Source organism: Pan troglodytes, chromosome 3, assembly GCF_028858775.2.
Source record: "Pan troglodytes isolate AG18354 chromosome 3, NHGRI_mPanTro3-v2.0_pri, whole genome shotgun sequence".
In the NCBI taxonomy this organism is placed as follows: Eukaryota; Metazoa; Chordata; class Mammalia; order Primates; family Hominidae; genus Pan; species Pan troglodytes.
The window spans coordinates 118198624-118213681 of NC_072401.2; the positions used below are offsets into that span (position 1 = coordinate 118198624).

The 15058-nt window shown below is 34.5% G+C and overlaps 1 long non-coding RNA gene across 1 annotated transcript in view; it reads right to left on the minus strand.

Annotated features, from left to right (window-relative positions):
• Positions 1-15058, minus strand: part of LOC104006173 (uncharacterized) — a 43712-nt gene that overhangs the window by 18217 nt on the left and 10437 nt on the right. Inside the window, exon 3 of the long non-coding RNA XR_008547598.2 lies at positions 4028-4113. This is a non-coding gene — a long non-coding RNA (uncharacterized LOC104006173). The remainder of the gene's footprint in view (positions 1-4027; positions 4114-15058) is intronic.

Genomic DNA, 15058 nt, shown 5'->3' on the forward strand with positions numbered 1-15058 from the left:
GCCAGAACTTATACAAGGAAGCTTTGAACACTGTTATTAGATGTAAATATTATAATGAAAATGAGAAAAATATCATATCAACTACCAACGGTTTCACCTTAAGAAATTGAAAACAGAACAAACTAAATCTGAAGCGAGCAGAATAAAGGGAATAATACAGATTGGAATAGAAATAAATAAAATAGAATATAGAAAAGCATTAGACAAAAACAATGAACCCAAAACTTGGTTTCTTAAAAAGATGAACAAAATTGACAACCTTTAACTATATTAGGTGAGAGAAAAGTAGAGAAGAGTCAGATTACTAAAATGAAGGATGAAAGACAGAACATTACTATAGCTCTTATAGAAATAAAAAGAGTATGAATAATTTTAAGTAAAAATTAATCTCAATAAAATGAGCAAATGGTTAAGACACAACCTACCAAAACTGAATAAAAAAGAAAGTATGAATAATTCCATATCAATGAAAGTCATTGTATTAACAACGATAACTTAAAAAATTTTCAACAGAGTAGCCCAGGACAAGATGGGTTCACTTTGAATTTTACAAATGTTCAAGGAAGAGTTAACACTGATATATTACAATTTCTTTCAGAAAGTAGAAGAGGAGGGAACACTTTCCAACTCATTCTATGAAGCCAGCATTACCCTGATCCAAAAGTCAAGAGAAGACATTACAAGAAAAGACAATACAAAAAAAAATCCATCAACAAAGTTATAAATATTTCATAAACTTTTCTTTTTTTTGAGTTGGAGTCTTGCTTTGTCACCCGGGCTGGAGTGCAATGGCATGATCTCAGCTCCCTGCAACCTCCGCCTCCTGGGTTCAAGCAATTCTCCTGCCTCAGCCTCCCAAGTAGAGGGGATTACAGGCACCCACCACCACACCCGGCTGATTTTTGTATTTTTAGTAGAGATGGGGTTTCACCATATTGGACAGGCTGGTCTCAAACTCCTGACCTCATGATCTGTCTGCCTTGGCCCCCCAAAGTGCTGGAATTACAGGCGTGAGCCACCACGCCCAGCAAACATTTTTTTCTATAAGAATATTTCCAACCCCCATCTGTTAGTAATTTCACTTACCTTACAATGCTTTTAATACTGCAAATATTTATTTTTCCATGCTATTATATATGTATATACACATATATATAATTTGAATTATAGAAAAATGGTAGTATTTAAAGCTGACTTAAATCTATATAAATTTAGATATCACTATTTCTTTTAGTGATCTATTATCAATGTTTCTTCATACATCTAGTTCTAAATATCTACATATATAGATATCTAAATATCTACATATATAGATATCTAAATATCTACAAAGTTTAAATAATTTTACTAAATTTGGTTATGATAGTTTGTGTTTTTGACTGAGACACAAAAAATCAAATAAAATATTGTGGTATTTATATAAAAATAATTAAACATATCCATATTTTGAAGTCAGACAGACCTGAGTTGCTTCCTGGCTTTATTTTTATTATTTTTTTGACTTTAGATGATTATTTAATCATTTTCTTACCCTTGTAACATAGGCGCAAGAATATCTACAACATAATAGTTTTAAGCAGTTAAATAAACAAAATTGAAAGGCACTTGAATGCAATGCCTGTCAAAGAGTGGGGATTAGTAAGCAATGGTAAGTACATCAGCAAAATGGTACTGCTTTGAGGACCATTTATACAATTAACTTCTGGGCTTGCTAAAAATCCAGATTTCTATGACACCTCCTCAAATTCTTATTCATATAGGGAAGTAGGAAAAGAACAAAAATTTGTATTTTGGACTTGTATCTTTGAGCTCATTTTTATGTTTATTATATCCTAATTCCTATGATTCCTAAGAACTAAAAATTATGTTTCCAGAATTATAGATAAAGTATTATTGCAATATGCTTCATTTTGCTGTTATCTGTTATCTAAAAAGTACTTTTTTAATTTTTTCTTTTGTATAGTAGCTAATACATTCACTTAAGTGATTTCATCATCAATTCAGTCCTTAAAATGATGGTTCACAAATCCTGGAACACTTAACTTCTACTTAGCCATACACTGCCAGCAATATAATCTTTTGAGCATCTGCATTTTTAACAAACTTCTCATTAATTCATTTTAATTTGCCATTATTCACAAATCACTACTTAGGATATTTAGGCATGATACCAACTTGAAAATATTTATAAAATATGATCACATGTACTCCCTACTGTCATAAGATATCTGTAAAAGACTCTAATAAAATTTATTCTGCACAAATTAAACAAGAGAAGTAGCAAATGTTCAAACCAAGAACAATCAAATTAAAAATTATTTTGTTGGTAAGAAACTGGTTAACACAGAACCTTGCATTGATGTGTTATGGTTGTGAGACAAAAAGGTATATTATCTGTTTAAAATTTGCATAAGAACCTTAGCAATATAACTTAGTTCTTTATAAGCAATTTCAAGGAGATCACTATGAAAATTCAATTTTAAAACGACTCTGTTAACACATTAATGAAAGGATTTCAATTTATTTTATCTAATGGGGTCAAAACACAAGTAAGATATTAGATTCCGGAGTTGTAGCAATATTTTATGATAGTCTTCTTTTTCAAAACCCTGTGTGCCAAATTAAATCTTGGAAGAAAATTGATGTACCATTAGATTCTATAATTATTGACTTGGCCATGGGCAAGCTGCTTACGGTAGATAGTTATAAATGAAAGTTGATTGCCCAGCTGTTGCTGGCACAAAAAGGGACTGTATCACTGAGCAATAGTTTCACTTCTCTACCCCAGCTTTTCTATTTTTGGCAGTTTGATGATGTTTTTGATTTTTTAAAGACATTTTTTGATAAAATTCTTAAATGTATACACATTTAAATTTAGGCACAACTGATTAAAGATAGAATACACTTCTTCAAAATGAAAAGTATAGGTTATTCAATACTTGTTATGATAATAATCTATAATATTTATGGGCAAATGATTCACTTATATGTGTAGGATCTAATAAGCAATCAGCATCATTAACAGAAATCAACATTATTTGAATTTTATTTATTTTCACAAATCAAATTATGAGTATGATATAAAATTTCCTATAATAATATTTTTGTCTTCTCAAGTAAAAACAAACTTTAGTGGAATAGATACAGAAATTAAATGTGAAACATTACAGTATACAATGAATAAAGCAGTTTGAGGACTGTATGCATTAATGAACTTAAAAATCAATTTGATGTCATTATGGCTTAATGTTTATAAAATTATTCATTTAGTATACCTTTTACATTTAATTGCCTTGGTTAACCTGCTTTGTAACAAAATACTCTCAAACCTAGTAGTTTTAAACAATTTATTTGGCTTCAGATTTTTGTGGGTTGGCAATTTGGGTTGGCTCAGGTAGGCATTTCTTCTATATACCTCAGCTGACTCACCGATGCTTCTGCTATCCGATGCCAATCACCTGAGGAGTGCACTGCTTTTGTTTGTTTGTTTGTTTGTTTTGTTTTTTAGAGAAGCCTCAGCTGTTTAGCCTCATCTCTGCTCCGTGATGATTCTCATCTGCCAGAAGGTTAGCAGCTTTTTATGGTTCTGTGTTTCCCAAGAGCAACAGCTAACCTCTCCTAAAGCATACGCATTTTTAAGCCTCTGCTTGTGTCACATTTGCTTATTGCCTCATAGGCAAAGCAAATCACATGGATAATCTTAAAGTCACTAGGAGAAGTCATGACTGAAGGACATGAAACAAGAATGGAAAACTTTTGCAGCCACTTTTCTAATCTACCACAGTCCAACCTCTGGCCACAAATTACCCACAATTTTTCCACATAAAAAATATTCTCATTGCCATCCTAGGACTTTCAAAAGTCTCATGAAATCATGGTATCAACCTTGAAGTTCAGAATTTCATGACCTTCAATTGTGTTCAAGAAGGTAGCTCCTTGAATACACCTACTCTTCATCCTCAAAATTACAAACTAAGATATTTTCTGACTGTGACTCACCCAATATAAATGTCGAGAAGGAGATTACCTGTAAGGGACACTCTTATTCCCATAAAAGCTGCTGCTCTTCAATGTTCTGAAATCCAACTGGGTACAGTGCAAGGTTTATCTATTCTGGGGAAAAATAATACATTTTCATTAGGCTTTTATTTTGCTCACTGGAAGGGGCTTCTCTCACCATTCTTTGAGCCTCTTGGCTCTGCCCTCTGATTTATTAACTCTTTTGCAAGACTTCCTTTATTTTTCCTAAGAAATGGTTTATAATGCTGCTAAATAGTTTTGTCAGTGTGCTTTCCGCTTGTAAACATTTGGGGGTCCGGAGACCTTCTCACAGTTTGAGTTAACTTGGACCCCTTTAGTCCAAGCTGTTGGCCCTCTTGCTACATCAACTTTTTAGTCAAGGCTGCATGTTTCAAGTTTTTGTTTTTCACAGTAGTCCTTCAGTTTTAGATGTCAAAGTTTTTAAATAAATTTCCTGAAACTCTGTGCTAAACAAAACAAACTGGTTTAAGCATGAATCCAATAAAAAATCGTGGATTATCAGTTTGGGTTGGGTTCAGCTGCGTGACTCTCCTGCTCGTTTCAGCCAGGCTCACTCATGTCTTTAAGTTATCCAGCTGGCTTAGATTTGGCTGGTCCAAAGTGGCCACAGCTGCTACAGCTTACCTATTCTCTGCAAGTTACATTTTCTTCCAGCAGACTATCCCAGGCTTTTTCACATGGTGATGGATTTCCCTGTCTCAGATTGGGTTTTCCAGAATTAAATTCACACATGGGTTGTAGGGTGCAAATTATTTATTTGTTGCTATCTTCTATAAAAAAAAAAAGAGCACAAAAAAGAAAAACACATTTGGAAAGAGGGAGAAGGCAAACTTTGAAACAGTACCAACAAATCCTTGCTCCAGTCTATTAGGAGCTCTAAGGTAAGTAGACTATCCAAAGGGGTTCACCTCCAGCAGCATGAATCGCTGCAGCTGAGGCAGGCTCTGAAGGAGCTGATAGCTTTAGATTGTTTGCTAACTGCACTACCTGAAGTTGTACAGGAAGTCTTTCCTTGAAGACTGAGAGATGCTTCTCCAAGGTAAGCCTACATTTGCTTCTCAAATGTAGCCTATTACATTTCCTAAAGCTAGCAGCAAACAAGTCACGAGATCGAATTGGCTAATATTTCAGTGCTCTAAATGAAATCACATGGTTAAATGATACAACAACAAAGGAGGTGAGCATAAAGAAAGGATGAATTTGGGGCAATTTTTGCAAATTACCATATTGTGGTTCTATATCGTAACTTTCAGTGGCATCTTGCATTAAAAATAAACAAACAAATGCATATCACTATATTCTTATGTTGAAAATTAACTTTGTTCTCCCTTAAATATTTAAAAAGTAAAAAATAAGAAACTCAGGTGTTTAAAAACTGTGAGAGTAAACCTTAACAAATCCAGGAAACCAGCTATGTGTAACACTATTTTGATGAAGCAGAAGATTAACAGATACTTTCTCACAAAATTTAGAGCACTTTGAATAGTAGGTCCCAATGACATATATTTTAGATATCAAAATATTTTCAACTAGAGATTGCATTTTTTATTATGATGTTAAGATGATTTAGAGTTGAGTATAATCTAAATACTGTTTTCCTGATAAGGCTCACCATTTTCTATTCGGCTTCTATTTAACTTTCTCTTCCCAACCAAGAGCGCTTTTAAATTCCTGACAGAAGGCTCGGAAAACAGAAGCAGCTTATACTCTGTTCTGTTTATGCCACTTTTTGAAAGACATATTCATGAGTTGGCAGAGACAGAGGCCAAGGCAGCCCAGCATAGCTGTTGATCATGTCTTAGCAAATGATGAGAGCCCTAAGGCATTAAGAATGTTCAAGCGTTAATAGTGGTTTTCCCACAAAGCAGTTCTATAAACTGGCATTTTGGCAAAGTTAGCACATCTTGCTTATTCTTTCAATAATTGCTTCTAAAACTTCATTATAAGTACAAAATATTAATCAGTTACTCACATTAGATGTAAATGTCAGGCTTCTAACTTATAAATAAAATTTATTAATAGATTGCATTGATAACATTTTTATTACAATGTAAATAATAAAATTGTATACTTTGGATTCTAGCTATAAAATTATTTTAAATGGTTAATTTTGTTTTCTGAAAGTATCAACTGTTCAAATGACTGTAATTTTGCTATAGAAAATGTCCTATAAATAATATAAAGGAAAATTTAACATTCCTAAATTTTATAGGAAAGCGATCTCAAATTTTTCACAACTTTATAATACAATGACTACAGGTATTTCAGAGTGATTATTATATGAGTCTCACAGAAAATGAACTTCTTGCATGAAAGGGACTATAATGAGTCTGAATTTAAAACTGCCGTTTGAGCATCAGTCAGTGTAGGAAAACACTGCTATGGGGTTTTAGTTACATATCTTATTTCAGTTATTTAACTCAAAAGCATTGTTAGACCTAATATTCTTACAAATTGCCCCAAACATATGAACGTATCCCAACACATCATGTTTTTGTTAACTCAATCTTTTTTTTTTTTTTTTTTTACTATGACCCTGGTATACAAACCAAAGATACACTGATCGAATCATCTCCAGAGTTCATTATGGTAGCTTGGATGACAGAATCAAGTTTCAAATTAATTTCTGTTGGTTGAGATAAAGGCTGGTTCAAAAAAAAACTCAGCTATTTACAAGATGTGAGATGCATGGCTTATGATTACAAATATAAAATAGGACATTTGATATATTGAACATACTCTATTAATATTATTTTAAGTATAGAATATATTATGAGATAGAAACAGAAACATTATTTTTTCTTCGTCTCTGCTGCCCACTTACATTGTTTCTGTATAGCCTTTATTTCTCTAATGCTAAATGAAATCGTAAGACATTTCTCTAGGATTCCATCCAGGTGATATGGAGGCGCCATACAGAGCCCTGCCTCTCCCACTGAATGTAACAATCATCTATGGACTGAATGAATGGGGAGGGTATTTGAGGACTTTGAAAAGTAAAGAAGCTGCTGGACAAGAGAAGGCACCAAAACTCAAAGTGCCACTAATCTGCTTATTTTTTATTTTCCTCTCTAACCACTCTAGTCCTCCACATGAACTTAGCTTAGTTGGAGACCTTGGATAGCAAAGCTTGGTACAGATAGAAAGCTCCAAGAGATGCCTTCTACTTCTGCCTAAAGCAACAGGAAACTGAATTCCTAAAGCTCAGAGTAAATGGGCAAATTTTCCTGTATTTTTAGATTTGTTCTGTCTTGTACGTTTTTCTTTTCTCACATGCTTCAGACCCTAGAATTCCACTGGCAGTGGGTGAGCAGCAGAGACAGAAACAATACATTACTACAGGCTAACAGTAATTGAAACAATGAGAGATTTCTCATCAGAAGCCAAGTAGTATAAGAAGGAACCCACACAAAATATTTAAAATACTGAAAGTAAAGAATTCTCGGTGCTAAATTCTATAGACACGGTAAATATCTCTCAGCAATAAAGGTGTAATAAAGGTATTTTCAGAGAAGAAAAATTCATAAGACTAAGAGAATTCATAGTCAGCACACAGGCTATGAAATTATTGCTAGAGAATAAAGTAAATTCTTCAGACAGAAGATAAGTAATACCAGAAGGAAAGCTAGTACACAAAAGTATAAAGACGGAAGGAAAAGCAACTGTAAATATTTAAGCAATATTTATTATATATGTATGTCTGACAGGATTTTCTATATAATATAGATGTAATATATAAGAAAACTATAGCATAAAGTGGAAAGGGTAAAGGGAATTATATTGCAGTAAGGTTTCCACATTTAAAATGTAGAACATTATATATTCAAAATATTACATACATGTATATATACATATATATGTACAATATGGCATTTTATAAGGTCCATCAAGTTCATTTATTCAATAACAGCAATAATTATATGATGCAAAACAGTGAATTACACACTGGAGTAGCACTACATTTTATCAAAGAAGACAAAGTTACAGAGTTAAAATTCTAGGGGTTGATATAGTAATTAAGTAATTGATTATCTGTAAATCATTTATTTATAGTTATATTTTTCCAAGATGCCATCATAAAATTTTGTGACCTAGAAATCCTCATTCAAGGAATAGAACCTATGGGTAGATTTGCAGGTATATAATAATATATGCAGGGCTGTTTTTTGCACCATCCTTGACTGTATCATTGTTTCTGAGAGCAAAATGATGTTGAAACAAGATGTTAATCTATAGAAGACAGAGTAAATTATTATTATATAACCATAAAACATCTATGTAGCTGAAACAATAAGGGATGTTTTCATATTGATATGAATTGGTCACTAAGATATGCAGACATAAAAGATGTAAAGAGATATATTAAAAATCAAAGTACCTAACATTGTTAATAATATATCACCATTAGTGTTTAAGCTGGAAAAGGGAGTATATGTGTTGGCTTGAATGTGCATAAAATAGTCTCAAAACATTCTTCAAATACTCTGTTATAATTTGCATTTACATATAGGACTGATAATAAGGGGTACAATGATGGGAGCTAGATTTTCACAATATATTATTTTGCAAATTTTAAGTTTGGAAACATGAAGTGCATTAATACAAAAAAATACATAAATAAAAATTTAAAAATTATAATTTTGAGAAGGAGTTGCAGAGTGCCGGGTGTTCATCTCTTTTTGTTGTTGTATATTTTTCCGTTTTGTCAGTGGTGTGAAACATTGGAGAGAATACATGTCAGTGCACCCTAATGAGAAGTGAGAGAAGAACCCCCTGTCAGAGATCCTTCTAATTACATCCTCTCCCCTTACCTCATTCCAACAGACTATAGTGAAAAGTTGGTCCCTGATATTGATACAAGTGTTTATACCCTTAGGTAAAGAACAATTGTAATAAATAGGCTCAGAGGAATCTTGAGAGTAAAATATGAATCCCTTCCTAAAGATAAGCAATATAAATAACTGCTTCATAAATTACACACTCTGGAGGTCATTACTTTCCTTTTTATTGAACTCTATGCATGAACAACATAAGTACTAGAAATTGTTTCTCTTGTGAATAATTTAATACCTAATATCACTAAATTCAGGCGTATTTAGCACAGCAACATAACTTAGTCGCCATATTATTTAGCAAATTTAAATGTCAATTCAGAAAACTACGTCTTGCATTTAAAGCACAAGATTTCCTAAATGAGTATCAGATATTCTTTTTGAAATATTGACAATCAATACTTGATCAGCTTTATTCCCAGAGTTGTTGGGAGAAACATATAATTAAGTGTCTAGCTGTGAGTTGTTGAGGTGGTCAGTTAGGACAAGGAGCTAAACCGAAAATAATATTCCAGCCTTTATTCACTTACTGCAACAGTGTAAACAAGAGGCTAAAAAAGAATGGCATAAATATTCAATTTTTGTCCATGGTACTATCGTAGTCAGATGACAGGTAGCACAGATCCAGGTCATCACCTCACTGCCAAGGAGGCTTGAATAAAATGTTCCTGCCATTTTATGAACCTAAGGAGTCGGACAAGAGAGAGAGGGAGATGAAAGAAGACAAGAAAAGTCCTGAATCAGAGAAAAGAAGAGTCTTACTCAAGCTTTTCACCACCCACTCCTAAAAATTCTAAGCAGAGGCTTCTCTGAATGGAAGCTTCTGGACTAGGAGGAATACAGGAATACAGATAGGAATATGAACATGGTTGGTCAGGAAGGAATTTAGAAGGGCGGCGTAACTAAATTCTTGACTCTGTCTCCATCCAGAAAATACTAATGCATTGGCTATGCACCAAGTCTGGTGTGGGAGGGCAACTCTCTCCCCCATGAAGCCTGCCAAGTATAACCTTGTAATTGCTTACGATCTGTCCCGAAAAATTATACATAAGATTTTAGCCCGGAGCCAGACTCTATTATGTAAACACTTTTCTTTTTTTATTATTATACTTAAAGTTCTGGGGTACATGTCCAGAATGTGCAGGTTTGTTACAAAGGTATACACATGCCATGGTGGTTTGCTGCACCCATCAACTCATCATCTACATTAGGTATTTCTTCTAATGCTATCCCTGCCCTAGACCCTACCCCCTGACAGGACCTGGTCTGGGATCTTCCCCTCCCTGTGTCCATGTGATCTCATTGTTCAACTCCCACTTATGAGTGAGAACATGTGGTATTTGGTTTTCTGTTCTTGTGATAGTTTGCTGAGAATGATGGTTTCCAGCATCATCTATGTCCCTGCAAAGGACATGAACTCATCCTTTTTTATGGCTGTATAGTATTGCATGGTGTATATGTGCCACATTTTCATAATCCAGGCTATCATCGATGGGCATTTGGGTTTGTTCCAAGTCTTTGCTATTGTGAACAGTGCCGCAATAAACATATGTGTGCATGTGTCTTTATAGTAGAATGATTTATAATCCTTTGGGTAACGGGATTGCTGGGTCAAATGGTATTTCTGGTTCTAGATCCTGGAGGAATTGCCACAGTGTCTTCCACAATGATAGAACTAATTTACACTCCCACCAACAGTGTAAAATAGTTCCTATTTCTCCACATCCTCTGCAGCATCTGTTGTTTCCTGACTTTTTAATGATTGCCATTCTAACTGGCGTGAGATGGTATCTCATTATCTACATTAGGTATTTCTCCTAATACTATCCCTGCCCCAGCACCCCACCCCAGGTTTTGACTTGCATTTCTCTAATGACCAGTGATGATGAGCTTTTTTTCACATGTTTGTAGACCACATAAATATCTTCTTTTGAGAAGTGTCAGTTCATATCCTTCACCCACTTTTTGATGGGGTTTTTTTTTCTTGTAAATTTGTTAAAATTATTTGTAGGTTCTGGATATTAGCCCTTTGTCAGACGGATAAATTGCAAAAATTTTCTCCCATTCTGCAGGTTGCTTGTTCACTCTGATAATGGTTTCTTTTGCTGTGCAAAAGCTCTTTAGTTTAATTAGATCCCATTTTGTCAATTTTGGCTTTTGTTGCCATTGCTTTTGTTGTTTTAGTCATGAAGTCTTTGCCCATGCCTATGCACTGAATGCTATTGCGTAGGTTTTCTTCTAGGGTTTTTATGGTTTTAGGTCTTATGTTAAAGTCTTTAATTTATCTTGAGTTAATTTTTACATAAGGTGTAAGGAAAGGGTCCAGTTTTAGTTTTCTGCATATGACTAGCCAGCTTTCCCCACACCATTTATTAAATAGATAATCCTTTCTCCATTGCTTGTTTGTGTCAGGTTTGTCAAAGATCAGATGGTTGTAGATGTGTGGTGTTATTTCTGAGGCCTCTGTTCCATTCCACTGGTCTATATATCTGTTTTGGTACCAGTACCATGCTGTTTTGGTTACTGTGGCCTTGTAGTATAGTTTGAAGTCAGGTGGCATGATGCCTCCAGCTTTATTTATTTATTTATTTTTGCTTAGGATTATCTTGGCTATCTGGGCCCTTTCTTGGTTTCATATGAAATTTGAAGTAGTTATTTTTCCAATTCTGTGAAGAAAGTCAATGGTAGCTTGATGGGGATAGCACTGAATCTATAAATTACTTTGGGCAGTATGGCCATTTTCACAATATTGATTCTTCCTATCCATGAGCATGGAATTTTCTTTTTCCATTTGTTTGTATCCTCTCTCGTTTCCTTGAGCAGTAGTTTGTAGTTCTCCTTGAAGAGGCCCTTCACATCCCTTGTAAGCTGTATTCCTAGGTATTTTATTCTCTCTGTAGCAATGGTGAATGGGAGTTCACTCATGGTATATAAGCACTTTTCTAATAGTGCCATAAAGCATTATTTTTATTTAAGTTATACAAATTATGAAGCAATTAAAAGCATGAGTGTGCAACCAAAATTTTCCTGATTTTTTGATTCTATGAAATATTTAAATATAAGAAAATTGCTGTGCTGTATTACCCTTGCTCTAACTCTCTTATACAGATGAATACTGGAAAGATTTGAATAATAAGCAGAAAAGAAATTGTTAATATGATAACATTATAAAATAGTTTGTGGAATCATAGTAATTATACTCTTTAAAATGCAGAGGAACTTTTCTTCTCTAGGGACAATGGGCATTGGTAGTTGAAAATAGAATTTGACATCCAAATATCCTAGGAAACTTAAGGTGATTCCAGGTACCGGTTGTACATAGTGATATTGCAATGAACATTTTAATGTTTTAAATATTTCTAATAGAATTTTCTTATAATCAATTTAATATTTACAGCATTAGGGGTGTCTGAATCTAGTTAAAAATCATATTTGGCCTTCTCATATAGCAGCAGATGCACTATTTGCATAAATAGAATGTTATATGTGGGCTTGTGTTTTTGGATGCCGCTGGATTTATAGCACTAAATAGTGTTTTAAGCAGATGGAAAAGAAAGTCTGCTGATGTAATAGATGTCAAGGTAAAAAAGCATTAATTTAGTTCTATTTAAAAATAGTAAATGTTTTTACAGTTACTCTCATATACTTTTGCATATATGAATGTATTCCTTCACTCATGGATGTATAAATCTTATATAGATAATTTGAGAAATAAATAAATGGCTTTAGTATTAATAATCCTTTCAAAACCCAGAATGTTTTACACCTTAAATATATTCAATAATTTTATAAATCTATGTTTTTGTCTAATTCAATGTGAATAACACATTTGAACTCTTTGGTAACCACATATTAGTACTGGCTTAGGTTACAGATACCATCTTTCAACATCATAATTATATTTTAACTTAATAAATTTGAATTCATCATAACTACAGGCTTAATAACTTTTTAGAATATATGATATTATTATGTATATTCTTGGCATAAAAACACCTTCAGAGGAAAAGAAGTTAGAAAACAAGTTTTCTGTTTAAAATATGATACTGACCCATTTATCTTGTGAATGTTTACATCATTTAATTATAACACATCAATTAGAGACATGCACCATAGTGGAATAAGCATAGCTTTGAGTCAAGTATTCTTGAATTAAAATTTGTGCTCTATACTGATTATATGGCTAGACACAGAAAAGTGAATTAGCTCTGTTTTCTCAGAGGCATTAAAATGGATGATAAAGCTACCTCACAATCTTGTTGAAATTTTGTAATTATATATTCATGTATATATATATAGCATGCATTTATATGTAGTTATATTTATACATACACATATATAATTATAAAATATATGTATAATTGCATATATACTCACAAATATATATATAATATGTATAAGTAATATAGAAATAATATATTTTCAGGAAGATGTGCATAGATTATATGAAAACACTACATCATTTTATTTTAAAGATTTGAGCATCAACAAATTTTGGTATCTGCATAGGTCCTGGAACCAATCCCTCACTGATACTGAGATATGATTGGATTCTGGTGCATATGCTGCTTTCTGTGCCATGAGTAAAAAATTCATTTTTTGAACAAGAATTCACATTTCTTTTACTATCATTCAAGACTGTTACAGACTGACTTGTTAGCATGAGAGTACGGTAAAATCTTAGGCTTTTCATAGATTTTCATTATGCATGAATATCTTTTTTTCCTTTATGTAGCTAAATATTTTTCTATCATATGGATAGAAAATTTGATGCAAATTTGGTTATTATGAATAAATAATATGGCATACTTAAATGCTAATCTTTCTGTGAATACATATGCTTTCATTTCTCTAGGGTAAATGCCTGGGAGTAGAATTGCTGAGACAGGGAAACAGGCAATTACAATAGTTCCTTAAGAACTGTGCTTGTTAAACACTAAAATACAGGAGGAGGTGGATCAAGGTGGCCAAGTAGAACTCTCCAGCAATTGCCTCCCCCTGCAAAAACACCAACTTAAACAACTACGAACTCAAGAAAGCACCTTTATAGGAACTAAAAGTCAGATGAGTGAACAGTATCTGGTTTTAACATCATATTAAAGAGACACTGAAAAGGGTAGCAAAGACAATCTTGAATTGCCAACCCTACTCCTTCCACCTCTCCTGGCAAGAGCCTCATGGCATGGAGATAGAATCTGTGTGCCTGAGGGAGGGGAAGGATGGTGATTGTGGGACTTTGCATTGGTACTCAGTGCTGCACTGTCACAGCAGAAAGCAACACAGGGCAGAATTCAGTCAGTGCCCATGGAGGGAGGGTTGTAGAACAGCCCTAGCAAAGGGGAATACTCCACCCCAGTGATCAGAACCTGAGTTCCGGCTAGCAACTAAGGTTCTGAGCACTGGGATGGAGTATTCCTTTCTGCTTAAGTGCTCTGGCATTTTAAATAAACTTGAAAGGGAGTCTAGGCCACAAGGACTGAAATTCCTGGGCAAGTCCTGGTGTTGTGCTAGACTTGGGGCCAGGGGACATGGACATAGGGTGCCTGTGATCTAGTGAGACAGCTGGAGTGGCCAAAGGAGTACTTGCGTCCCAGCTCCCAAAAAACCCAGGCAGCACAGTTCTCAGCTCCAGGAGAGACTTTTTACTTCCACTTGAGGGGACAAGAGAGAAGAGTAAAGAGGACTTTGTCTTGCAACTTGAATACCTCCTCAGCCAGAGTAGAATAGAGCACCAGGCAGAGTTCTGAGGCCACCCACAACCCCCATTTCAGGCCCTAGTTCCTGGGCAACATTTCTTGACCCCCTCTGGTCCAGAACGGAACCCACTGCCTTTGAAAGGAAAGATCCAGTCATGGCTGGATTCACCGCCTTCTGACTAAAGGCCTCTTGAGCCTTGAATAAATATTAGTGTTAGTCTGACAGAACTCCCTGTGGGCTTTAACGAGACCCAGTGCTGTGCTGGTTTCAGGTGTGACCCACCATATTTCCATCAGTGGGACTGAGGGACTGACTGAGGAAAAGAGAGGGAAGAGTATAGAAGACTTTTCCTTGCAGTCTGGGTAGCAGCTCAGCCACAGTGAGGTAGAGTGCCAAGTGTGTTTCTGGGGTCCCAGATTCCAGACCTTGGCTCATGAATGGCATTTCTGGACCTGTCCTGGGCCAGGCAGGAAGCCTACTGCCCTTAA